The sequence below is a fragment of the Myotis daubentonii genome, chromosome 11, assembly GCF_963259705.1.
Source record: "Myotis daubentonii chromosome 11, mMyoDau2.1, whole genome shotgun sequence".
NCBI classification, from domain to species: Eukaryota; Metazoa; Chordata; class Mammalia; order Chiroptera; family Vespertilionidae; genus Myotis; species Myotis daubentonii.
The window spans coordinates 44059582-44086516 of NC_081850.1; the positions used below are offsets into that span (position 1 = coordinate 44059582).

General features: G+C 43.2%; 1 protein-coding gene across 2 annotated transcripts in view; it reads right to left on the reverse strand.

Moving 5' to 3' along the window:
* GNA14 (G protein subunit alpha 14) overlaps positions 1-26935 on the reverse strand; it is a 143031-nt gene that overhangs the window by 78053 nt on the left and 38043 nt on the right. Inside the window, exon 1 of one of the 2 annotated variants that reach the window (XM_059656970.1) lies at positions 25212-25338. The exons of the other annotated variant lie outside the window; for it this stretch is intronic. The gene's annotated coding sequence lies outside the window, so the exon portion shown is untranslated. Of the gene's footprint in view, positions 1-25211; positions 25339-26935 lie in introns of those variants that run through there. 2 annotated transcript variants of the gene reach the window in all.

A 26935-nucleotide genomic window follows, 5' to 3' on the forward strand; every position in this document is an offset into this window, starting at 1 on the left:
TGACTAATAAGCCACACACACACACTCCAGGGGTCCTTTTTCATTACGGTCATGAAGCAGCTCTTCAAGACAATGACCCTCTTGCAGCCCTTCGTTCTGATGTGGGCCATGCCAACGCAGAAGTAAATAGAACTAAACTGCCGGGAGCTGGTCCATGCTTGCTGTTTCAAGGGACCTGGCATATATGGCATACTGTTCTTAATATGTTTGCTCACCTTCTTGGCACTATGTGTTTTAACCAAGGTCTCTGAGAAAGGTTGTTTTCCCCAGGTAGGGATTTTCTCCTGAAGTTAGGGAGGGAATAAAACCCCTCAACTAAGTGCCAGGCGGGTAATTAATCCCTTTAACTACGAACAATCATGCTTAAACTACATAATCTTTTCTCCCTGGAATGGAGATAAGAAACGCCCTAACCTTTGTAATAGAGATTGATAGGATTGAATCAACTGGTATAAATACAGTTGTAACAAGACAGAAACACTCAGAACTTAGAACAGAATCAAGAAGACAGAACCTACACGGATCCTAGAGACAGAAGAACTTCGCTAGAGAGAGCATGCCGGAGGATCCTGGAGAGGGACTGGCCTCGGAGCCTAGAGACAGAGCCTAGCGGGAGAACATGGCAAGGGATCCTGGACTGAACCTGACTACAGAAATTGGCAAGAGAACCTGACTAGAACCTGGTGACTGGACCTGGCTGGAGAACCAGCAGAGCCTCTCTGGAGATCAAGACCAGAACTTGGCTGGAGATCCTGGCTAGGCTGCTGATCAACTGAACGCTGTCTCCGTGTCATTCCTTCTTCGCCGACTCCGTCCACACCTTTGGGGACCCCTGGACCTGCTGGGGCTGGACCCCGGCACTAAACCAGTGGGGTGGGGTGCCCTCCACAGCAGCCCACCCTGTGCCCAAGGGCAAGGCCACAATACATGAACATACTGACCAAGTGAAGGATGAGTAAGTGAATGAGAAAGAAAGGAGGAGGGAGAAAGAGAAGGATGAGAGGGAAAAACAGAAAGCAAAAGAAGCAACAGGCTCAGTGGGGCCATGATGAGCCAGCAGAACCAGCCACAGCTCCCAGATTTATTGCACCCATGAGCAATTCCAGCCACCGGGAAGGTCACCAGAACACAGTGCAAATCAACAAAACCAGTCAAGTCAGGGAAGACCACCCTGCTCTTTCCGGTGTTTTATGTTCTAGGGCAACTGCAGACATAGTGCTGGGCACTCTCGCTCCACAATTACCCAAACAATACTTCATTAGGAACAAAATATTGGTTAGCGGGGAATGTGAATGGTCCACATTAGGGGCATTTTTTGGCAAGGGCTGAAACCATCTTTAAAAACAAAACAAAAATATGATGGGAAAACAAGAGTGGCCCTAGATAAATGATACAAAGGAGTATGCTAGATTTAAAAGTGCTCCTCCCCCAGTGGAACAAGGGGTACAGTGGTTAGTAGACGATTCCTTCATGGGAGAAAATGGCACCACAGAAGGGAAAGTTACCTTTAGCTTTCATCACTAGACTAGACAATCCTAATCAAGAAAGAGGCGGCAAAAAAACTTCCTTCAAAAAACCAGGGCACCATTTGCATATTTTTACATTAGCAATGTATAATATTTTTTAGAGGGGAATCAGCAGGGGCCTTAGGAATTATCTTACCCAATCCCCTTATTTTGCCATTGAGCTTGGAAAGCTAACATCTTCCTTAAGGCCTCACTGCAATTTAGAACTGCAACTCAGGTCTCCAGATCCAAGTCATATTTTCCACGTGGTACCACTACATTCTTTCCTTCACAATTCCCCAACCTCTGAAATCTGCCTCAGTTTCCCAGTCTCTGAGGTATTTGTTAGGAAACTAATGTTTTAAAATTATCCGTAAGAAAGTGAGGATATTTGAACATAGATTGGACGTTCTATAATATGGTAGGGGTGGGGCATAGAAGGGAGCCACCAAGCTAGAGTAAGGGATTTACCAGGAAGCAGAAAGTGACATGGGAAAGGGAGGGTGAAACCTGATGGGCTGTGGAAGAGTGAGTGGCCTGATGGTTAAAACGGGGCCGCCAGAGTGGCAAAAGTCCCATGTGCAGGAGAGCAACCATTAGCTATCAATTCTGCTAGAAAATTTACAACAAAAAAATGCAATACTTGTTTCATGCCAGATCCAACCTATATATTCAACCACTCTTGATACCATAACCTAAGTGTTTTTGAAACGTAAGATCAAATAACTGTTTATAATTTTTGTTTTATTTTTTTAAGTGAAATCCTAATTAAACCACCCCCACCGTCCAGTCCAGTACATTTACTCTGAAATATTGGGCCCCCGTGGAAGTGGACTCACTTTGAGTAGCTTTTTCCCTGAATTGATCATCTTTAGATCATGGGGCCTCTTACAGGTCTGAATGAGTTTATTCCAGCCCCAGATAGAGTTAGACCCCAATAACAGACATCTAGGCATCTGGAAGCAAACATGGGTGCCTGCCAGCAGATGTCCAACAATTTCAGAATCTGATTGAAACCAATTTGGCTTGTTCACATAAATGCAGTAACTCAGTGGCAAGGGATTAAAGTATCAAACCTGTCACCATCTACTATTGCCTAGCAAATACACACCCAGGGACTAAAGCCAACTAAGGAAGATATTCATGGAGCTAGGAAATGCCATCATCTCAGCAATGGAGCCTAACGGAGATCCCTTGTTCTCTTCAGAGCTCACATTGTATATTATCATTCGGAGGGAGATAGATACTGAATTCATTTCGTTTGGATGTAAGTGTTTCCATGGTGACAAGAATGTATTCCTTTAAACTCCAGGACAACTGAATGGAGCGTTCAGTAAACCAGGCAATTTCTGGGTATTTTCAAAGCCTAGGAAAAGACAGATAATGGCTGCAAGTCTTGCCAACATTGATTTGTCTCATTTCTAAGCCAGACGAGGCCAATGACTGAGAAATGTAAGAGAACCACATCCCAGACCAATATTGACTCAAGTGTAAAATATACCTGATTCTCAGAGGGGCTTATCTTGTCAAATGGAATTATGCTGGCTTCACCCAGGATGGCACTGACATTGTAACTGTCATGCATTCAGGCAGAACACAGCAATAGGAAAACCAGTTTTTTAAAGATATTTTTCCTATTGGTCCATTGAAGCAGTGCTTTCTAAATACTAAGGATGGTTAATCTCGTGTTTTCAAATGGTGATGATGAGCTCATGATCTAAGTGAACAGTTTTTAAAGTCTATAATCCTTTCTTTTGTGAGCTACCTATGAGACAATTTTCTATGGAGTGCAACTTTGGCTCTTGCCACCATACATGTTCATTTGTTAGAGTTTACCTAGAATTCCTTTAAAGAAAGACCAGAACTACTTTTACTGAATCTCTTGACCAAACTTGACATGAAGTTGTATAATTATGGATTAGGAAGACTCTTGTCAGACACTGTAATTTTCACTTATGAGCTCACTTTTTAAAGCACTTATTATTATACTAGAGGCCCGGTGCACAAAAATTTGTGCACTTGGGGGGAGGGGGAGACCCTCAGCCTGGCCTGTGCCCTCTCGCAGTCTGGGACCCCTCGGGAGATAACGACCTGCTGGCTTAGGCCTGCTCCCAGGTGGCAGAGGGCAGGCCCAATCCCTAGGTGCAGCCCCTGGTCGGGCTCAGAGCAGGGCCGATTGGGGAGTTGGGGCGCCGCCCCCTGTCATGCACAGAGCAGGGCGGATTGGGAGGTTGTGATGCCACCCTCAGTCACGATCAGGGTAGGGCCGATTAGGGGGTTGGAGCACTGCCCCGTCACACTCAAGGCAGGGTCGATGGGGAGGTTGCGGCGCCACCTCCTGTCATGCACAGAGCAGGGGCAATCCGGGGGTTGGGGCGCTGCCCCGTCATGCACAGAGCAGGTCCCATCAGGGGGGTTGGGGCTCCTTACCCTGTCACGCACTGAGCAGGGTCGATCAGGGGGTTGGGGAGCTCCCCCCTTTCTAGCACAGAGCAGGGCCCATCAGGGGGTTGAGGAGCTCCCCCCTGTCACTCACAGAGAAGAGCCAGATAGGGGAGTTGGGGCACCGCCCCCTGTCACACACAGAGCAGGGCAGATCAGGGGGTTAGGGCGCCGCCCTCTATCACCCACAGAGCAGGGCCGATCAGGGGGTTGGGGCACCGCCACTCTCACACTCAGGGGAAGGCCGATGGGGAGGTTATGGCTCTACCCTGTCACACACAGAGCAGGGCCCTTGGGGGTGGGGGGGTTGGGGCACCGCACCCTGTCACACACAGAGAAGGGCCGATCAGGGGGTTGAGGCGCCGCACCCTGTCACACACAGAGCCGCAGGGCGATCAGGGGGTTGGGGAGCTCCCCCGTATCAGGCACAGAGCAGGGCTGATCAGGAGGTTGGGGTGCCTTCCCCTGTCATGAACAGAGCAGGGCGGATAGGGAGGTTGTGGCCCCGCCCCCTGTCACACACAGAGCCGCAGGGTGATCAGGGGGTTTGGGCGCTGCCCCGTCACGCTGATCCCGGTGCCGGGAGGCCTCTCGGCTCCGCTGATCCTGGTGCTGGGAGGCATATTACCCTTTTACTATATAGGATAGAGGCCTGGTGCATGGGTGGGGCTGGCTGGTTTGCCCTGAAGGGTGTCCTGGATCAGGGTGGGGGTCCCCACTGGGGTGCCTGGCCAGCCTGGGTGAGGGGATGATGGCTGTTTGCAGCTGGTCACACACCCTTCAAGGTGGGGGTCCCCACTGGGGTGCCTGGCCAGCCTGGGTGAGGGGATGGTGGCTGTTTGCAGCTGGTCATACAGCCTTCAGGGTGGGGGTCCCACTGGGGTGCCTGGCCAGCCTGGGTGAGGGGCTGAGGGCTGAAGCTCCCAACTGCTCATTTTTTTCTTATTCTGGGCCAGCTTTAGCTCTGGCTCCAGCTCTGAGGCCTCAGCTGCTGAAAGCAGGTATCTGGTTTGTTTGGGTTCTGTAATCGAAACAATGTATAACTCCAGCTCTGAGATCCCAGCTTGCTGAAAGCAGGTTTCTGGGGTTTTGTTTAGCTTCTATATTTGTTACAATGTTTCAAACTGCAGGCTCAGAGGCCGGCAAGGCAGACAGGGAACGTTGGTTTCCTCCGTCACTGAAGCAAGCAAGCCTCATGTTAGTTTCAAGCTGCCTGGCTGCCGGCCGCCATCTTGGCTGGCAGTTAATTTGCATATCGCCCTGATTAGCCAATGGGAAGGGTAGCAGTCGTATGCTAATTACCATGTTTCTCTTTTATTAGATAGGACAAGTTTTACATGAATACATTTACCCTTATTTAAAAAGTTAGAATGTTACAATAAAATTCTGCCTCAGCCAACTCTACTGCCACTCACAACCCCGATCTTCTCTCTCTTTTTAAAAAAAATATATATTTTATTGATTTTTTATAGAGAGGAAGGGAAAGGGATAGAGAGGCAGAAACATCGATGAGAGAGAGACACCGACCAGCTGCCTCCTGCACACCCCCTACTGGGGATGTGCCCACAACTAAGGTACATGCCCTTGACCAGAATTGAACCTGGGGCCCTTCAGTCCGCAGGCCAACGCTCCATCCACTGAGCCAAACCAGTCAGGGCAACCCCGGTCCTCTCAATGACAGGTGCTCTTCCAGACATTTTTCTATTTATTTACATACATATGTGTTTTCACTGATCTATCAGTGAAAATCATTAAATAAATCCAGCCTGGAAAAGCTCATAAGGCCTCTAAATGTAAGAACTAGCCTGAGTTCTTACAATCAATAACAGGAGTGGCAATATAACTCCTATGTCTTAGAGTTTTAAGTGATATTTGGAGGTTTATAGATTTCTCCCATCCTTTTAAAACCTATCTTCTTTGACCTCAGAACATAATTCACTTGGAGTTCTGGCATTGTTAATTTTTAACTAACTAGACTAATTCATTAGTATCTCTCTCTGTTTTTCAACTGTGGCAATATTTGAATCCTGGGAGACTGAGCTGACAGTTTCAAATATTGTGCTAATTTTAAAAAAAGATACAATTGCTTGTGTTTATCTTACACCCAGGCACTATCTGTTTTCCCAGCAAAGGCTGCCCTTGGAATGACCTTCATGTGTAGTAACTGCTAATACAAGTTGTGTGCCAGGGCAGGTGTTTGTTCTAAACACACTATATATTTATTAGTTGGAGAGGATCCTGCCAGTAAACCAGCCAGTAAAAATACATTGCAGATCTAAATCTGTTATGCAAACCCAGAGGTAAAATGTATATGAAATGCATTGCTACCATATTTGCATTTTACCTTGTCTTTTTTTAGGAAGCAAGATTACTTACCTACTCTAATTTTCATGTTTACAAAAATGCAAATTGTAGGAAACGTGGCTCATGTTCTCACTTTTTTACATGACAAGTCAAATGGAAGGTGCTCTACTGCCAGAAAGCTTTTTAAGAAAATTGTGACTCTTATAAGCTTCCTCTAATGCAGCGGTTCTCAACCTATGGGTCGCGACCCCTTTGGTGGTCAAACGACCCTTTCACAGGGGTTGCCTAAGACCATCCTGCATATCAGATATTTACATTACGATTCATAACAGTAGCAACATTACAGTTATGAAGTAGCAACGAAAATAATTTTATGATTGGGTCACAAATGAGGAACTGTATTTAAAGGGCCAGAAGGTTAAGAACCACTGCTCTAGATAATAAAAGAGAGAAGGGGGGTTAGAGAAGAGAAAGATGAGAAAGAAAAGGGAGAGGCTGAGCTATAAACTCCTGATGAAAGAGATTTGTCTTTTCTGTTTATCCCTCTATCCACAGCTCCTAGTCCATGTCCTGGAGCATCTAGCCTAATTCAGAAACCTGGTTAAAGCGTGTGAGAAGGCCCTACCCGGTTTGGCTCAGTGGATAGAGCATGGACTTGTGGACTGCACGGTCACAGGTTTGATTCCAGTCAAGGGCACATGCCCGGGTAGTAGGTTCAATCCCCAGGAGGGGGTGTGCAGGAGGCAGCCGGTCGATGATTGTCTCTCATCATTTATGTTTCTCTCTCTCTCTCCCTCTCCCGTCCTCTCTAAAATAAATAAAAATCTATTTAAAAAGTAACTAGTGTGAGATGGAGAAAAACAGTTACCAGGTAAGAAGGCATACAGGTTCCAGGGGTAGGCAAACTTTTGACTCGAGGGCCACAATGGGTTCTTAAACTGGACCCATGTTTGATTCAGAGGCAAAGCTGAGCGTGCTGGCTGGGCTGGTGGGAGGTGGGCAGAACCTCTCTCAACAGCCCCTGAGGAAGAAGCACCAGCCGTGCCTTCCTGGGGTGTGTGAGGCGGGGCAGGGCAGGGAGAGTAAAGCCTCTCCAAATCGGTCCTGTTCTGCACCCACCCATCCTGTGCCACAGGCTGCAGAGCAAACACAGCTGCCCAGCAAACCTGCTTTGGCTGGCCTAGTGGAGGTGGCAAAGACGCAATTAAAGCATCAATTTGTAAAAGAAATGTCATACTACTTCTGAGATCAGCAAGGGCCTCTTTGCTACTTAATAGTTTCAGATGAAACTCCAAATGAGTTCACCGATGTCCAGGCAGAAAGAACCCTCTATTTAGCCGAGCCTTGATGAGAAACCCAAGTCCCACAGGCCTCCCCTCTCATTCTGTGAAAGGGCTCTACTGCCCCAGAGGCGTTCTAAATTGAAGGCTCAACCTAATGTATCTCTTTTTTAAAAAATGGGGTAGAAAAATAATGTTTTTTCCCTGCAGAAGGTACCTTGACTTTACTCTTGCTATTGACATCTCCTGAAACATGCTTCAGAAATGTTCTTTCCTGGAGTCTTGCCTCGAGGAGGTAACTAACAAGAGAGGCCAAGAGGATGGTCCTGTTCTGAGACAGCACAACTCAGAAAGGGAAACATGTTAGCAGATACCGCCTGGAAGGAAGGTGCTGGTGCTTTAGCAGCTCCGCCTCTGGGGCTGGAGGGGCCAGGGCTGTTCTACATGCCAGGTCCTGTGACATGGCTGGGAACAAGACGACAGGGTCCCAATTTCCCATGAGCCCAGAGAATGGAGAGGGAGAGGTAACTGCATAGGACATCACTTCAGGGTTTAGAAGCTGGGGGTCAGTCTAAGGAGGGTTTAAGGCGGGAGGAATAAAGGGCCAAGGCGACCTCTGGACTTCATTTTCTCTCCGGGTCACTGGATTTGAAGGTCTTTGGCTGGCTCCAAAAGAAGCCAGACTGAAAGAAGAGACAACTTGTAGAGGAAAATATATGGTTTTCTTTACAGAAATCATGTGGGGGGAAATACCCATAAATTCTAGGACAGAATTTTATACTGATGAGCTTCTGTTTTGTTGCTGTTGTCTGTTTGGGGGAAGTTGTTTCTCTTTCTTTAAGGTAGACAAATCAATACAGACCTTGAATTCTAAACCAATTTTCCTCCCAAATTTTTAACAGCTTTGCTGAGATATAATCCATGTACTGCAAAGTTTACCCATTTAATGTGCACAGTTTAAGAGTTTTTAGTGTATTTACTGAGTTGTGCAATCATCACCACAATTTCATTTTAGAACACTTTTGTCCTTCTCAAAAGAAACCTTGTACCCATTAGTAGTTATTTCCCATCCGCACCAATCCAGCCCAGCCAACCACTAATCTATTTTCTGTCTCTAGAGATTTGCCTATTCTGGACATTTCAGTGAGAGGTCATGTAATATGTGGTCTTTTATGATTGGCTTCTTTCACTTAGCATAAGACTTCTTGAAGTTCATCCAGGCTGTAGCACGTAGTAGTACTTTATTCCTTTTTATTGCCAAATAATATTCTAATGTATGGATACACCACGTTTTGTTTATCATCCATCAGTAGAAATTTGCATTATTTCCACTTTGGGGCTATTACGAATAATATTGCTATAAACATTCATGTACAAGTTTTATGTGGATATATGTACTTAGACTGGGAAATACTATAACAAAATCCAGACAACTCTCACCTCTTTTCCCTTTTTTTGGATCAGTCCCACCTTTTGGCATTTCTCTCTTTCCACCTCTCCTCTAATAAAAACACATATATATCTTAGTTCTACAGAGTACATAATGAGACACTAATTCCAAATTCACCTCAAAAGATATCTTAGAAGAGGCAGCTTTGTTTCAATGGGCAATAAACTAATATGTGATGTGTGATCCACAGATTTTAAAAATATTTATATCAGAATCACAATCTGTAGTTCAAAATGGAAATTAACTGGCCACAAATAAAAAAAATCAATTTAGTTTGAATTGGTCAATGCAATGGAGTCTATCAAAGAAATGAAATATGTTTAATAATTTGGTCTAAAAGGCATCCCATTCCTTGAAGATTTTGCAAAAACCTGCTGTCAGTGTGTCTCCTGGGGACTCTGCACATTTTGAAATGAGGTTAGGCCAGATCCAATTAGAAAGGTGAACATGGGGATATTTCTAAATGCTTTGTGGTCATAATTTAATGAGCAATAATTTGCTAAATATTCCACTAGTCTAGTGGCTTCATGGAGATAATATTGCAGGTAGACAAGCACAGGTCTGTAGAACTAAGCAAGTAGGAATTGCAGATATAAGCCATGAATAATAACGTCACAACACAGATAGTGCTAAATAAATACTTAGTGATGTTATTTCAGCTAAAATTAGATTATAATTTAATACCCTTGAAAATTATTTTTTGCAAGTATTGAAAATTTCTAGAGAATAATCTAAGTTGAATTTTTCTGCATAAAGGATGTTGGGTTTGCAGGAGAGGGGAGCATTAATAGTGAATATCTAGGTTTTAGCTTCCACTGGGATATAATCAGCCTATGCTCAAGGGACTGACTATAGATAGACTGGGTTCATTTCTCAAGGCATCTGAGGTTCTTTGATAGTGAAGAAGGGATGAGAAAAGGCAAGGTATGAGGAGTAAAATGAGGAAGATCTTTCATCAAAACCTCTAGGAGACTAGGATGCTTGACATCAGGTCAAGAACTTTCACACTTCAGACAGTCAGTGGCAAAAAACTAGATTTCTTATACCATTTAGATACCACCATTGTTTGCTTGTTGTGTTATAACATATCTCCTTCTCTGTGGTTATTAGATCCGAGGCTGGGGTAAATTTTGAGGTTGGCATACTAATAGCTCCACCTCAGGATAGAAGGAAACCAGGGGGAATACAGCACACCATCAGCTTAGCCAAGAGAGACTCTACAGGCCACACAGAGGAGCAAGTTGTCACTGCATGTAAACAAGGGCGTGGCGTTCAAATCAGTCTCAGCAACAGAAAGATCAAGCGTGTCCTTAAGGGCACTTTAGGTATGAAGAAAAAGGCAAATAAGGAATTTCAATGCCTTACTTAATGAATTAAATAAGTTATTTGATAATTTCAGGGTTCTTCCCTCTGGTTACTACAAATCTAGAAAGATGGTTATATATACACATTAGTAGTACAGTTATTAATAGAAGAATGAAACATTTATATAATATGGAGTCCATATATTATATATACTGTCTCTCCTCTTAGTTGGAATAGGTAGGAACACGAGGATTACATATATTTTCTCTCACTTTCAAATGGTTGGGAACATAAGGATTGAAATCAGCTGACACTCTCAGTAATATTCATTAATCTTTGAGAGTCTTGTGATATATAATTAGCAATAGCCATCACATTGGACAAGCTCTCATATAGAATCTCAGTAGCTTGTTTATTTGCACTCCATCTCATGCAGGCAGGCAGCCCTCCTCCATGGTGAAGCTATGCTCTCTACAACATGTGGCCCATCCAAGCTGAGGCAGCAAAGGAAGAGAAAAAAGGTGAACACCCGAGCTCTGACCTGCATTGTCCCAGAAGGGACTCTCCGTTTAGATTACATGGCTCCAGTATAACTGTAAGGGAGGAGTGAAAACTCAAAGGGCATGCAAAGTATGTGGTGAACACTAACTGATGTCTGCCACATAATCCCAACTTATTAAAGAAGAGTGATCAGCCAGAGATATGCCTCATTGTGGGTTAAGTGAACGAGATTGCTAATGAAATGTTTAACTTCCCTTGAGGATAGTTTGAAATCTCCAATGTTAGCTGGAGACAAAAGGTAATGTTTGTGGACGAGCTGGTAGACAGTTATGATGTCATACTTCATGTGAGCAAAAGGCAGCTGTTGGGGTCCCATTTGATTTCAAATAGGGCCAGAACCCAAGTTTCTCACCTTCAAATCCAACATCATAAAACATTGCTTCCTTCTAGAATGTAGGGCACCTATTGCGATAACAAAGTTGCCTAACCTTTCCCCATGAAAAAATTAATTCCAGGTCTTAGAGTACTGTTGAGCAATCCTTGTAAATTACATCACCTGAGATATTTTTAAAACTAGTGATGTCTATGCTCCTTCTTAGGCCAATTGAGTTACAATGACTAGGGACAAACCCAGTTAATGATTTTATTTTTAAGCTACTTGGGTTATTCTAAGAGGCAATTAAGTTTGGTAACCTCTATTTTAGAAGAAACTCACCTCGTCTAGAAATGTCCACTTTCTATTGGTTTTAAGACTGGGAAGCTTTAAGAAGTATTCATCATGCTTGGACTAACCCCAAATATTCTAATTTAACTGGTGAAGGTGGTGGGGGCTGGACTTTGGGAGTTTAAAATTCTTCAGGTGAATTTAATATATAGTGAGTTTTGCAGGAACTGCCATTTATGGCACCACAGCCATCAATAACCCCCCTTGTCAGACCAGATGTAGCATGGCAAAAAATTGGGGAGGGGGAAGCAGTACCCAGTGGTGCTATCCGTGGTGCTGAAATGCCAGTGCGGTGAATTTTCTATTGGTAGGGCAGTGAGCATTTATTATTAAGATGATAGAACATAAAATCTTCAACTGTTGCATATTTTAAAATTGAGAGATAAAACTTTTGCTAATCACTGAACTACTGTCCTGTGGGTTTTCAGTTCTATATATGGCTTGTTAAGGGAGAGGGATTGAGGGGTATAGTAAATGATGGATGGGGATGAGAGACAGATGTTGAAGGAAAGACTGCTTTGCTATTTGTCCGGCGACCAAGGCATGGATTAAGATAACTATACCTGGTGCTCCTTTAGAATCCACATATTTTTCTTCTTAGCTGTTGATAGCATCTTTAATATTTTTAAGTTTAAGCTTTCAAAATATTTTTAAGCTAAAAGATACTCTACTTCCCATATAAAGTTTGAAAGCACAAATGTATATAGCTTTTATTTTTCTGCTTAAGAAGGTGGATATGACATAGTTGAGAAGAGGGCTATATTCACAGATTAGTGTCTTTATTTTATACTATTTCATGATACTACCACTGAAGATTTCTAGTTGATATATTTGTATAGCTTTATAAAAAATGAGTTAATATGTTGTTATAGCTCCCAAAATTATAAATGGCCTAAGGTTGATATTTCCCACCTTTATCTCCACATTCCTTACATTATTATCACAATTGAGTTGTCCAGTCAGTAATTTCTTATATTTGCCATTGTCTAAAAACCTACACTCATTCCCTTAAACTTTTGTGGTGATGATATATGTTCAATAACTCCATCTAATAACAACTCAGGAACAAAAGGCTTGGATGAAGACTTTAAACCTCCTCCAATTTACGACTGTTCTCAGAAACAGAGAAAATGTTTTCCAGAGTAAATGACATTATGAAAATATGAGTCTCATCTGCTAACCTAAAAATATCAAACATCTGAATGCTAATTATAAACCAATATCTCATAAACTTATTCCTTACTAAATTCTAGCATTTTCCATATAGCAGCAGTATGAGCATACACATACTAGTAAATCTAATAAATCATACAGAAGTATCCTTTGGAAGAGTTATATTCCTAGTCCTCTGCAAGAAATTGTAAAGTAAGGGCTTCAGGCTAGACACCAAAGCACTTGGGTATATTAATGTCGATCCATAAGCTGTTTTAAGCATTAATGTGGGGTGGGAAAATCCTTTATCTTAAGTTAAAATTACTCAAGAACTCATTTTACTTATTACCAGGCTATATGAACTTGAACACCTGAATTTACTGCTTTGAAGCATCTGCCCCATACTTTTTAAACACTCCATAGTTCAAAGGAAATATTCCAGATAAATCCCATTTTCCCCTTAAATGGAAGTTCAGAGCGTTGCCAATTTGATTAGTATAACCATAAAATAGAGTGTAGTTCTCAGGCCTTGACCATAGCTTAGTCTTCATTTATTGGAATGTTTAATTAGTAGGTCTGGTAGTCACAGCCTTTTAGTGGATTCAAGTCAAGGTGCTTCAAAACACACACACACACACACACACACACACACACACAAATCCACCCACCTTCCAATAGTGGGGCACCCCACCCCTCCCAAGGTTGTCACCAGTCAAGTAAGAACCTGCCTATTTATTGACCACTTTCCAAGAGGGCTCTCTAGAATCTGAAGCAGGAAGACAGAAAAGATTTTGAAAGAGGTACTTTGGAATTACTGGTCACACTATCAGGGCTCTGGGGGGCTGTTCTGGCAGTAAACTCATAACTTCCTCAGGCTCTGGCAGATCCCAGCACCCCTCTGTCTCGCTCTGCCACTTACTCGGCTCTGTAGTAAACTGTTTTTTCCCCCATCAAATGATTTCAAACTCTTGTTCTCCAAGGAGTCGTGCTTTTTATGGAAGTAAACAAAGAAATCATAAATACTCCTCTCCATTACAAGTTCATATCACAGTAGTGCCAGGACACTCATCATCAGAAGCTATAAACAAGAGGCTAAGGGTGGCCGAGTGAATCAATGAGTAAGCCCTGCCTCACTGTTATCTGAGGGCCTCTGGGACTATCTGGCATCAGCAATTCTGTAGTTTCTGTCTCTCACATAATTCTAGAAAACTCTATTATGTCTAGGGCCAATGACAGTTTTATATCACTTGAAAAACTTGTTTAGAACTTGTTCTGCATTGTGCTCCCAAACATGACTCAACTGCTGGAAGAGGTGCAATGGTGAAAAATATCAATCTATAATATGAAAAGAACAAGTTTGGTCACATATTGCTACAATCTTAAAATACAGATTAGCATGGGCTGCCTTAAAACTCACAAAATGTACAGAGTCAAGAATAGTGTAGTAACTATGGTGTCAGATAGGTACTAGACTTACCAGGATGATTACTGCATAAGTTATATAAATGTGTGTAAGCACTGTGTTGTACACTTGAAATTAATATAATCTTGTATGCCGATTGTAATTGAAAAATAAAAACATAAAAATTTTAAAAACTCACAAAATTTTAAAATTTGAATGAGAGTCAAAGCAATCTTCTCACGCACGTATATTCAGATCCTCAGTTTAAACAATGATGACTGTTCTTCCAACACTTATCTCACTTGAAACCTTATCCTCATATAGTTTCCCATATTGTAGTTTAGTAGAAACCCTCAAGCACCTCATTTCTGCACACATCTGTCCTTATAAAGAAATAGGCTTCAGCCCTAGCCAGTTTGGCTCACTGGATAAAGTGTCGGCCTGGGGACTGAAGGGTCCCAGGTTCGATTCCAATCAAGGGCATGTACCTTGGTTGCAGGCACATCCCCAGTGGGGGGGTGTGCAGGAGGCAGCTGATCGATGCTTCTCTCTCATCGATGTTTCTAACTCTCTATCCCTCTCCCTTCCTCTCTGTAAAAAAATCAATAAAATACATTTTAAAAAAAAGAAGAAATAGGCTTCAGACACAAAGAGGATTCATTACCAGGAAAGGGAATGGAGCAGCGGGGTGACAGGTGCAGAGACTGTAAGGCCACCTAAAATACTCCAGTAAAACGAGAGCTTCATAGTTTTCATATGTAATAAATCCTTTCAAACGGTTCTCATCCAAAACACAGCCTCGTGGGCGGAGAGGATGCTGTGGCCCTTATCTCAGACTATAGGACAGCACTGGTTAGGATGTCTGGGGCAATTGCTGAGTCATTGCCTCTGGCCCATCCAGCTGTGAGAGGTTGGGAGTGAGATGCAGAAGATAGAATGAGGATGCCTGTATCCAATGAGGGGGAGCAGAGTTTGCCACCTCAAAATATACCCTTTTGGGGAACATTGATGATTTTAAGCTGGTTATTTTTAAGAAATAAAAGACCCAGAAAGAACCTTTGGCCTTCCCCCTAACAACCTAAAAGAATTTAGATAGAAGATTTGCTCTAGAAGAAAGCTATCATCATAAATAACTATATATTTTTTATTGTTGTTAATCCTCACCCGAGGATATTTTTCCATTGATTTTTAGAGAGAGTGGAAGGGAGAGGGAGAGACCGAGAGAGAGAAACATCGATGTGAGAGAAACACATCGGTTGCTTTGCCTCCTGCACGCACCCCGCCCAGGGCCGGGCATGAGCCTGCAACTGAGGTACAAGCCCTTGACAGAAATTGAACCCCGGGACCCTTCAGTCCACCCTTCAGTGGATAGGGTGGACACTCTATCCACTGAGCCAAACCAGCTAGGGCATAAATAACTATATTTTAATATGAACTAGGTGTGACAGACAGGGAGGAACCTACCACACCCTGTTTGATCAGAATCCTCTGTGTCCCATGGTTAAAGAAGGCCCCAGCAAACATATGCTTACCAAATGTTTGCTTTTCATCTCCATGTCAACTGCCTTCCTCCCCTTCAAAGTGCAAACCACTAACCCTTTAGCTCAAGATGGCATACAAGCCATAACTGCCCAATTTGTCCCCAGGTCCTATATTCTATGGAACCCCCAAAGGTACATATATAATCAAATTTGGTTATTTTCTCCTATTAATCTGTCCCATGTCAATTTAATTCGTAGGCCAGCCAGAACTATGCGGGAAAAGAGTTCCCCACATCGGGAACTCAGATCTGTGGCACAGTCCCATCCGGTGGCACACCTATGAAGTTGGAGTGACAGACCATGCCCTGGCCCTGGGCACCCTGAACAACTAAGGGTCTTCATTCCAAGGCTGAGTGCAGTGAATTCAAAGGAGCAGAGCAAGTGGGTTGACTATTGTCTTCAGGTCACAATACTTGATGCCAACAAACAGCTCGCGCTCTCTCTCTCTCTCCCTCTCTCTCTCTCTCTCTCTCTCTCTCTCACACACACACACACACACACACACACACACACACACACACACATACACACACACCTCAAAACTGTTTCCCCAAACCCAAATACTACTGGGACTAGATGTTCTGGGCAGGGGGTGCCCCAGTTCCTGCCCTCCCCTAACAAAAAAAGACAAAAATTTGGAACCAGAGACCAACTGCTTGTCTAAGCCGGTACTGGTTCTGGTCTCATGACAGCTTGATGACCTTGGGGCACATTCTTTCAATTTCCACAAAATCAAGTTTCTCCAGTTTTGTAAAGTGATGTTAGCTTTGCAAATTCAAAGGAAATGTTGATTCCTGCAATCTCTGGTCTTGGGCTTTTCAAAGACCTATTATTCCTCCTTTAGCCATTTAAGGTTGCTTCCCATGGCAGGAAATGCTGAATGGACCCCAAGCTCTCCCCCAGATACATTTCAACAAACTGGATTTCTTAAGTTTCCTTTAGGTCTGCTGACTAATTTCTTTAAGTTAATGGCAAGTGTTAACTTGCTCAACTGTGAAGTGCTTGGACAAAAGTTACTGCAAAGAGTGGCCTGTTTGCACTGTGCAGTGTGGACAAAAAAAGGGTTCTATGGAAAGTAACCTCACAGGGTGAGCTGACCATAAATTCCTAACTGGGCAGGTCAGGGTGGGTAGTCAGGCCCCAAGCACATAACTTTTTAGTAAGGTTTGTCTTCCCCTTGAGCCAGCCCTGGCCATTGTTTCTGTGGATCTAGAAATGCCTCTTTTCAGACCCGCAGAAGCCGGCTCTCAAGTGTGCAAAGATCTGGTTTTCTATCCTGTATCCAGGCCCCATCTTCACGTAACCTTTACTTCCCTCCTGAATTCCAAATGCATAAAAGAAGCTGCAAACTGGCTGCCATTCCAGGAAGCATTTTTCTAGGGAGCATTTGAGATTTTGCTTCCCGACCATTGTCGTCAGTTTGGCTCAAATAAGTTCTTATGAAAATCCTCTACAGGTGTGGACATTTCTTACACTGACACCAGCTGTGCCCCTTCCTTGCACCTGCCGATTCTTTCCTATCCTTCTCCACGCACCTCTTTAGGGCACACGGACACTGCCATTTATTCCTTCAAAATCTACTGAACCAGGCTGTTTGGAATTTGAGATTTGGAAAATTTTGTCTTCCTCTTGCAGGTTGGAAATATTATGAGTCCACCTGGGGCTTCTTTGAATTCTCACTTAATACAGAGCATACAGCTAAGGTGATCTTAGATCAGGTGTCCAGAAAGCCCTAGTTTGTGCCTGTTGTACTGGCATAACTAATAGCATCCATTTTTACTCTCTCAGTTTGACTGATAAATCATGTTGTCACCCTATAGCTAACTAGATCCACCTGGAGTTCTCATAGGTCGGGGGGAGGGGGGCTAGGGGGAGGAGAAGGATCACATTTATAGGGACCTCATCTGTGGGGGGAAACCATGAAGGTTGCTGCCACCTTTAAAGAAACAGGTTTGGAATCATTTCTTTTCAGAAGCAGCCATCATATAGAGGGGTTGAGAGCAGACTCCACAGCCAGACATTTCCCAGCTATGTACACATGGGCCAGTCTTCTAACCTCTCTGTGCCTTAGTTTCCTCACATGTAAAGTGAAGACAGCACAGTACCTATGCCATGAGGCTGTTGTGAAGATAACATGAGTCTGTGTGCCTGCGCATACTGTCAGCAAGTGTTTTCTGCCTTTAACTATCACCCTGGATCCAGATCCTAGTCCCACACAGCTACATGTTGACCCTGCATAAGGGAGATCCACTTTCAGAGAAGATTTGATACAAAAGACTTTGGTTTGGCCTGGCTGGAGTGGCTCAGTTGGTTTTGCGTCATCCTGTGCCCTGAAAGGTTACCAGTTCGATTCCCAGTCGGGGCACATGCCTGGGTTGCGGCTTGATCTCCAGTAGGGAGCAGGAGGCAGCTGATGGATGTTTCACTCTCACATCAATCTCTCTCTCTCTCCCCTTTTTCTTCCTCTCTCTCTAAAAACCAATTTAAAATTTTTTTTAAGACTTTGGTTTGAGTACTGACAGAATCAATCCAATCAGATTCTCTCTTTTAGGAAATGAATGCTTGATGAACTAGGCAGGTCACTAAAGTTGAATCTCAAGTGACAGGAAGCTCCTGTTTCCACAGGTTGACCAAGTCACAAATTCCTTAGGCCCCAAGATTCCTGACCCCCAAGAAGAATCAGCCTTGACCCCATATTCATCCCTGTGGCTCCTTGTCATGCTCTCCCATTACCAAATTTCACCTGTTAGTGGATCTCCCACCACTTTAATTCACAGAGGAAGAAGTGCAGGGGACATCTGCACCCCAGACCTTGATGTCCACTGGAACTTTCCACTTGCGAAATATTAAATTCTAACACCTCACTTTCTGACCACAACCTCAGATCATCTTCTTGGAGCTCACCAATACCTTGGGTTCCTTTTGCCCCCATTTCCCTCTATTTTCTTTTCTGGCTTTTTTTTTTTTTTTTTTAACACAGCCTGGATCAGGTGGTTCCATCATTTTTAAAAAATAATCTACATGGTTCTATCATTTTAATCTCCTTCCACTGACACTTTACTTTCACTTCCCATGTCCAGCCATGGCACCCAAAGCTTCCAACCCTGTGCTGATCCTACTCTGCACACAAAAGCCCCAAGAATCAGAAGAAACCTTGAGATGGGTGCTGCTATTCAGTTCTAGTTTACAATTCCAGCGGGCCCTCGGTGCCGTGCTTTCCCTCACCTTTGGTCAGTTTCCACCTTTGTCACTGCCCACTACAACTTTACCAGCCTTTCCCCCTCCTCCTCAGTTTGCAGGCTCACCCCTCCCCTACTACTTTGCACCCCAGTTAAGTATGCTCTGATTTAAGAGACACTGTCCACCAGAAATAAATCCAGACGCCTTCGTCACTGTCTTTCTGCCTCTCCTGAGATCCTGTCCATCACCTTGACCTTGCAAGTGGCCAACACTCAACACCAATTCACAGGTCTGTTTTGCATAAGCTATTCTATCTATCTGTACTTCTTTTTATTCTCTCCTGTCCACTAGACAAATATTATTTAACTTTCAAACACAGCCCCCTATGCCTGATCATCTTGGCTGCCTCAAAATTTAATCATTTACTCCACTCTTATCACTTGACACCTCACATATTTCAGTTGTTGCCCAATGTATCTGTGTTGCCAAGATATCTGTCTACAAATTTCTCTCTCCCACAAGACCTTGGGCTCTGGTCTTGCTTATCTCTGATTCTCAGGGTACCAAGTATTACCCAGGAGGTGTCAGAACCACTGCACTGATGGACACCTCCATCTGGTTGGCAGGCCGGGGTTTTCACACCTCGCTCAGCCATGTTAAATCAGGTTCCCCACTGACTTCTGCAGTGCTAGCATCTGAAATTTGTTTTGGTCAAACTGCATATAGCTTTCCCAGCAGCACTCATGGGTACAAGACCTAAATGTCTTGGGATATGCAAGAGTTTCATCCCATCTCTAATTGACCTAATCCCCAAACAAATTAAGAGACAGCAAAGCCTTTGTTTTGTGAATCTGCTCAGGAAATGGAGACCAGGCCTTAAAGACAGAGTTCAGGTTTAGAGGGACAGGAAGAAAGAAAACAATCAAGGGAGGCAAGAACACATTACATTTATGCCTGAAGTCATTAGGCTCTAGCTAAGAAGGCAGATAAGTTGCAGGCAGCTGGGAAATGTGGAAACCTCTGGCAACAGAAAGCCTCATTCAAGGAATCTTACAGTCTGACTGCAGATTCCAAAACAAATGCCTTTTCTATGAGTTCATGAAATGCCAGTAAACTTTTATTTGGGATTTTAATTGCTTTTGTTTTATCTTCTAGTGTCTACAGGGTTATGATGAGATCTCATGATCTCCTCTACATGCCTCCTGCCCTCCCCACAAAATATCCTTAGCTTGCTTTCTTTCCTTTTCTTTCTTTCTTTCTTTCTTTCTTTCTTTCTTTCTTTCTTTCTTTCTTTCTTTCTTTCTTTCTTTCTTTCTTTCTTAATGTGTTTATTGATTGAGAGAGAGAGAGAGAGAGAGAGAGAGAGGAAGGAAGAGAAATAGGACATCATAGATTGGCTGCCTCCCTGAGTCCACAACCCAGGCACGTGCCCTGACTGGATATCAAACCGGTGGCCTCTTGGTTCCTGGGTGGATAATCAACCACTGAGCTGGCCTTTTCACTAGCGCTTCTAAAACTTTCCTGTGCATACAAATATCCTGGGGTTCTTGTTAAAATGAAGATTCTGACTCAGTAGGCCTGAGGCGTGGTCTAGAATTTGCATTTCTATCTTTTTAAAAAATATATGTTTTTACTGATTTTAGAGACAGAGGAAGGGAAAGGGAGAGGGAGAGGGAGAGGGAGAGGGAGGGGGAGAGGGAGAGGGAGAGGGAGGGGGAGAGAGGGGGAGAGAGGGGGAGAGAGAGTGAGAGAGAGAGTGAGAGGGAGAGAAAGAGAGGGAGAGAGAGAGAGAATATCAATGAGAGAGAAACATCTATCAGCTGCCTCCTGCATGCCCCTACTGGGGATTGAGCTCTCAACCTGAGCATGTGCCCTGACCATGAATCAAACTGGCAACCTCTTGGTTCATGGGTCGGCACTCAATCCACTGAGCCACACTGGCTGGGCTGCATTTCTATCTTGCTCCCAGATTATGCCAATGCTGATTTGGGGACTACTTGAGTAGCAAGGCTTTAACCCTCCACCGCTGGACCCAAAGTAGCTAATCCAGGGAACAAATGAAATACTCCCTTGATCCATAAGAAAACAGTATTAAACTTCTACTTATGTTATTTTTATCTAAAAAATTTGAATCTAAACACACATAATTACATTCAGTTAGTCCATCTCTCAGATGGCTTCCCATCAGGTTGTGTGAAAGAATCATGAAAAAGGGTGGAGATAAAACTCTGCAATTCAGAGGGGTTGAGAGACCTACTTGTTCATTCCCATGCAATTTACTACAATAGGCTGAAGTGTGTATGGTACAGAATTTATGGGACACATTATCCAGTTTCATTGAAACTAACCCTCACAAGTATTTAAGAGGCTTAATAATGCCAAAAAGCTGTCAATTAAAGATAACATTAAAAATCTACATCCGCCAACTAAGAGGTTTGTCCAGACATCCAAAATTATAATGAAGATTATTTGGAATATGGACTTATAGTCATCTTTGTATGATCGTGAGAGTACATTATATCTGGAAATAAGAGCAGAATGTACATATCATTTTTAAGTAATAATTCCTACTTTGAGGGGCACATATGCATGTATTATTTTATGGATGAGGTTCACAATCCAGGTTTGGAGACCACTGCTCTATACTACCGGCTGGCCTCCCTTGTACCATGAAATCAACAACCTAGCATCCTTTGGTCAACCCTCTGCCTCCAAGCCACTTAGTCTCAAGTGCTGTGACCTTACCCCTCCCCACCACCACCCTCCCCCAACCCTCCATTCCAACCAATGTTTCAGTTGCAGGGGCAGCAAGAAAAGCCAGTGAGTCCAAACTCAAATGCCTACAACAGTGAAGGAGGGATCAGAAAATTATAGAGAAGAGTGTTTTTTAAAATGATAGACACATGATGATAAGTGGAAACTGACCATAGATCTCAGCACTGAGAATACAATAGGGAGTAATAGAGACCATGGCAGCATGGAGAATGCATGACTTTTTCTTGCTGTTTTTGCCCAGTTGGGGCATGCAAACCCAGAATTGTGATCTTCTAATATTTCAAGAAAACCATATCTGGAATTTTACTGGATACCACACAATATTTAAACATAGGTGCACGCACACACACACACACACACACACACATGCGCGCGCGCGCGCGCGCACGCGCGCGCGTTTGAATTTGCCAAGACTCCAAGCCACATTTGGACCATGAGCCACCAGTCTGCTCTCTCCACTGTGTTGAGAGTTAAAACCTTTAACTGAAGCCACATAATCATAATTAAAACAAAGAGAGGCAGGAAATGAAGAGCAAAGTTCATAAGTCATGAAGTCAGAGTCAACAACAAGCTAAATCCTGTGAAGGGGAAGGAAAAGAGAAAGAAATGCATGGGAAAGCAAGATGAAGAGGCCAAGCTAATAAGAACAAAAGAGCAAAGGCAGGGATTCTTGTTTGCTTCCTCCTGTTTTTTCTCCCTGGTGGTCAAGAATTAATCAGTCTTGCTTCCTCAGCATGTCGGCCTACTATGCACAGCCTCAGGAAAGTGATTTATACTCACTAATGTTCCATTTTGTCTGAGCAACAAGACTACTTTTCCCAGCATTCCTTGCAGTAGATATGGATGTGTGAATAAGTTTTAACCCATGGAATGTGAGCAAAAGGAATGTGCATAAGCACCAGGCCTGGACCATGAACACACACACACACACACACACACACACACACACCTGTGCATGCTCGGAATCTCACTCTTTCCTTCATCCTTAACTGCACGAGGAAGCAAAGGTCTGGAGGAAGGTGGAACCATATAATCCAAGAGGCTGAACTCAGCTCTCACCACCACAGACCCCTCTGAATCATGATGTGAGTGAGAAAGAGACTTCTATTTTGTTCACCTACTTTGGTCTTAATCCTCCCCACTTTAAGTACATTTATCACAGCCTGCTTCTTCTTGCCCCAAATCTTTCCTTACTTCAGCTAAACAGCCCATTTTCCTGAATATTACCCCAATGCCATGATTCCAGTCTCCAGGCCTCTGATCTCTGAGCATGCCCTGTTTTGCCTGAATGAGTCTCAAGGTGGGGAGCACAAAATGGAATTTCTTTTCTAGAGTGGGGTATGACTAGTGCAGAACAAAACAGAATGATCACCTCCTTTTTCCCAGATGGTCTGCCTCTACTGATGGAATCTGTGATGTCCATCCACTAAGCCCCATATGTGTTTTACTGGTGCTTGTCTGCTGCTATATCTTTCCCATCCTATAACTCCAGATTTATCTCTTGGATTGTCAGAGCTTGTAAGTCTAGCATATTAGGTTTATTTTGTTATTCTATGGCATTACCTCCTTAGCATGCCTTGGTGAATTCCTTTTGTTTTTGCCTTTCCATTTGCCCTTCTCTTTTAATTGCATTGCAGTCTCAGTGGTACTAGCAGTCAAGGACGTCTGCTGCCTTCTGACATAGCAACCAAACATTACACAGGCTATATACCAGCCACTCTGCCCTTTTATATAAAAAACACAAGAACTGAAAGAAACTAGGAGAGATACATCTTTTTTAAAATGTCTCACATGAATCATCCATTAATTCCTGCTACCCAGAATCTCAGAGCATCTTTCCCACAACTTGGTTAACATTTCCTTGAATTCGGTGAATCCCTCTCTGCATTTGATTTTTATTACTGCTATAACAAATCAGTGGCTTAAAACAATACAAATTAAGGGTCTAGCATGCAGACTATATAAAACCAGCAAGAATACAAAACCCAATTTTAAAATGGGCAAAGGACTTGAATATACCATTCTACATAAAAGATATATACATAAAAATTGATGCTCAACATTATTAGTCATTAGAGAAATGCAAACAGAAACCCACTAGTGAGATACCTACTAGGATAGCTACATTTTTTAAAAAAAGGAAAATAATAAGTATTGACAAGGACATGGAGAAACTGGAACCCTTGTATATTGCTGGTGGGACTATAAAATGGTTCAGGCACTGAGGAAAACAGTCTGACATTTCATCCAAAAGTTACACAGTGTTACTTCATGATCCAGCAATTTTACTCCTAAGTATATACTCAAAAGTACTGAAAACAGGTACTCAAATAAGTAATGTATATGCATATGCATAGTAGCACTGTTCACAATAGCCTAAAGGTAGAAACATCCCAAATGCCCATCAATAGATAAATAAACAAACTGTGATATATCCAAACAATAGACTATTATTCAGCCATAAAGAGATATGAAATACTGACATAAGCTACCACATGGATGAACCGTAAAAACAGTATGAAAGCGAAACAAAGCAGATGCAAAAGGTCACATACTGTATTATTCCATTTATATACAATACCCGCCACAGGTTAAATCAGAGAGACAGAACACAGGCTGGTGGTTAGCAGTGGTGAATGGATGAGAACCAACTACTTAATAAGTACAAGATTTCCTTTTGGGGTGATGAAAATATCTTGGCACTAGATAGAGTGACGGTTGCATAGTTTGAGGAATGTATTGAGTTGTTCACTCTAAAGTGGTTAATTTTACGTTTTGTAAATTTCATGTTAATAAACATACACATGCATGCACACACAAATTTATTATCTTTCAGTTCTGTAGATCAGAATCAAGGGATTGACGGGTCTGTACTTCCTCTGGAGTCCTTTAGAGAAGAACTCATACCCTGCCTTTTCCAGCATCTAGTGGCTACTTGCATTCCCTGACCTGTGGCCTCCTTCCACAATGCCATCCCTCTGACCTTTGCTCCTGTCATCACATCTCCTCTGGCTGACCCTCCTACCTCCTTCTTATAAGGACCCTGTGATTACATTGGGCCCACCTGGATAAGCCAGGCTACTCTCCTCATTTCAAGATCCTTAATCCATCTGCAAAGTCCCTTTTGCCATGTAAGGTAATATATTCACAGATTCCGGGGTTTAGGATGTGGACATCTTTGCAAGGTCATTTCCGTCTACCACACCCCAAAGCCCTTTAATGAATTCCTTTTCTTGCTTACATGAGCAATGTCTGCTGCTTGTAACCACAGAATCTCAATCAATAAAATGCTTTACATTTTTCAGCATTTTGAATAAATAGGGACCATGAAAGCAGCAGACAAGATTTTGAGATTTCTTGACATAACAGGAGAATGCTAAGAAGATCTGTGGGAATTTTATGTTTGGCACGTGGTGCTTTCCCAGGAACAAGGAAGCAAAACGAGCAGATGCTTAATACGTGTCTGAGGGCTGAATGAATAAAAGGATGAGAACAAAATATGCAAAGTTTAACAAAAGCATTTAACCAGAGGCGGCAGAAGCAAGGGTAAGTTTACGCAGAGATGAGCCAGGAAACAAAAAAAGATATTAAATATAAAAACCTAGGCTAGAGTGCTGTTTAGCATTTCCGGCATGAAAGTTGCCACTCACCCTTCCTTATGGGGTGACACCTTCCCACTGTTAAGCCTTCATCTGAGTCAGAGGTCACCTCGGCCCCAGGAAGTCCTTCTGCTGTCCCCAGACAGAATCAACAGCTTTCTCCCTTCTGCAAATATGTACTGAGTGTTTGCTGGGCTGCTCTGAACTGTTAGAGTCACGGCCAAGTCTTCAAAGGCGGAACATGCTTCATTCAGCCTTCACTTGGCCACCACCTAAAAGTGCCCGGAGCACGGCGGCAAGGTTTGCATGTTAGCAGCATTAAGAAGGAAAAGCGCCAAAAAGGAGAGCTGTTTGTTTTAGACATTAGCTTTTAAAGGCATCTTCATTTTTATTCCATTAGTTATGTAGATCCTGCAAAAATATTTGAAAAGAGCAAGTTTGGAATCACAGAACCTCTGAGCGCCCCAGGAATCTATTTAGTTCACTAACTTTCGGGACCAGTGTACCAAAACCTAGCACTGGTTTTCACAGGTAACATTTCTTGCAAACCCTGCTGGCCTGGTAAGCAAGTAATCAATTGTGGGGACAGTCTCACTCTCTGACAGGCCAGCCCACTTCATTTCCTTGAGCCTTTCAGGGCAGAGCGATTTGACTGCCTCTGCCTTAAACAAACTGTTGGTTTAGCCAATTTATTTAACTTTGACCTAGAAATGTTATTCAGGCAAAACGAAGTGAGCTAGGTTTTTATTAGGAAGTCAGGGTTCCTGGAAGAGCAAAGAACATTCTTTGTTCAACATAATCATCTTGGGGTTCAGGCATCACTTGTACTTCATTCTCCAAAGCCATTGTATGAGTCAGCTCGGCCTTTATAGACATGTGTTTGTCGAAAGGGGAGGGGGGTGTTTGTTCGTGCTGGGTGGAGAAAGCATTGAGGATGGCTGGATATTGCTTTTTCCTCCCTGCTGGGGTTATCACCTTTAGTTGGTACACATTGGGTGAAGTAGGTTACCTGAAGCAACACACACAGTGGGAGTGGCCCGAGCAAGCAGTCTCTAGGATTTGAATTGTGACCGTCCGAGTTACTGCCTTCAGGACAGAGAACTTAACTACCTAAAATGATGCTGTGCAACACACATCTTCCATAGTCAGGAAAACATTAAGTAAGAGTACAGTTGACCCTTGAACAGTGTCAGGGGTTAGGGACACTGACCCCTTGCACAGTCAAAATAAAAAATCCACATCTATCTTTTGATTCCCCCATAACTTAATTACAGTCCCTTGGTATGCACAGGGATTGCTTCCAGGATCCCTGCAGATACCAAAATGCAACGTGCTCAAGTCCTTTATATAAAATGACATAAAAGAGAAAAAAAAAGTAAATGGCATAGAACAATGCATATAGTTGGCCCTCCACATCTCCGGATTCCCAAACGGGACAGAAAATACTGTTTTTGATCCGTGGTTGGTTGAATCCACAGAATCAAAACCCAGGGATATAGAAAGTTGACTGTACGTTTATTGGGGGGGAAATCCACATGTAAACGCACTGGATGATATAATGTGAAGATCTGTGTGGTGGGCGCTGGGATGTCTGAGCTGAGGGCAAGGTGCCCGCCTGCACAGTTTGAGCTCTGATCAGGGCCGCCACAATGCATTCTGCAAAGAATCACAATCACTCTCTGGCCTACAGATTCTCCTTTTCAGCTGTGCTGTTCAGCTACAAATTGGTAAAGCAGAGAAAAGGGGTGGGGGTAGGGGAGCAAGGCGGGAAATCC